A 1,471-nucleotide genomic window follows, 5' to 3' on the forward strand; every position below is an offset into this window, starting at 1 on the left:
TCATTTTATCATATTACAGTTGAAACTTCAATAAGGGGGACTTACAGGTACCAACCTCCTGTGTGGCCAAAAGTACACATATAACTTTTGACTCCTCCCAGTAGCCAACCATGGAAGGTAGGGTTATTTGTAAATTCTTTATTTTGGCTACTATTGACTACAATCGCTGCTACCATGGATGTTTTACAGCTGAGAGGAGTTATTCACTAGATATTCTGTTGTTATTAAACACTAAAAATTAGGAAGAGACTGGAGGGCATTTAGGATGGGATAAGGAGAGGACACAGAAACTCAAGGGAGAACATGAGGTCTTACTCAGCCTTGTCATCAGGAAATGAGGAACTACATCAGATCTAAGTTAAATGCCAGCCTCTCCAAAAAAGTTCTCAGAAAAACCTCAAAACAATTATTCACTGGACAAAAACATGTCAATGTTTCTAGCAAAGATCTTGACATGAAACACCCAACTTAGGGACAATTATACATAGCACCATGACAGAGCTGGGATCATGACAGCCTGGCATCAGTTCAAATGCTTCGGTGGACACAGAAATCTCTAGGACTAGCTCTCACTCACAGATGAATGTGATGTTTTACAGCATAAAGATGTAGATGTTTCTTAATAGATGTCATCCAAAGGAGCTTTCTTCATGCTGCCAGATTCAAGGAATTTCTTAACTGTAGCAATATTACTTAGTTCCACTGCAGAACTCTGGGAGGTTCAGACAGGATATTAGGGAATTCCTCTTCCAGAGCCAGAATGGTTTAGAGTAGAATCACACCCACAAGGCTTAGCTAATTACCAACAAGAAACCTTTTGGTCATTATCCTTTAAAACATTTTCAAACATGGGCAAGTATCTAATTATAGACTTCTGGGCCATGTTATCATGTCTTCTTGTTGATCATCTGGTTTTAGGAAAGGATGCACAGCAATCAGTTCCATGAGATCTAGCATCCCCTCCATAGTCATGTCAGTCAGGTTCTCTCCTTGAGGTCCTTGCCAAAGAGATGATGGTCTCCACAATGTAGTTGGAGAATGCTTCTGGTCTGCACCAACTTCATTCCATCAATTTCAACCATCGGCACTTGTTGGTACAGTAGGTGGTTACCATCCTGGAGTTTCTGCCACTGTTCTCGTTTCTAAGAATTCTTCATCAAACTCGACTCCAGCGGCTGCTAAAACCCATCTTGCTGATTCCATCAGCAAATGCTTGGGCTTGGGCAAGCTTGGGCTTCGTTGCCATGAGAGACTATTTGGAACACCCAGAGACACCCAAAGCTCTCCACAAGTGATCTGCAGGCCAATAGCCTATTGTTGACTGGGAGTCTTACCAGTAACATTAACCACTGATTAACACATATTTTGTATGTTATAAGCATTTTATACTGTACTTTTACAATACAGTAAGCTGGACAAAAGAAAATGTTTTAAGAAAATCATGAGGAGAAAATATATTTATGGTACTGTG

General features: G+C 40.4%; 1 pseudogene; it reads right to left on the reverse strand.

The window, feature by feature from the left end:
• Window positions 1–619: 619 nt before the first annotated feature.
• On the reverse strand, window positions 620–1,203 carry LOC123600037 (annotated as a pseudogene).
• Window positions 1,204–1,471: the final 268 nt, after the last annotated feature.

This window comes from Leopardus geoffroyi, chromosome C1, assembly GCF_018350155.1.
Source record: "Leopardus geoffroyi isolate Oge1 chromosome C1, O.geoffroyi_Oge1_pat1.0, whole genome shotgun sequence".
Classification (NCBI taxonomy): domain Eukaryota; kingdom Metazoa; phylum Chordata; class Mammalia; order Carnivora; family Felidae; genus Leopardus; species Leopardus geoffroyi.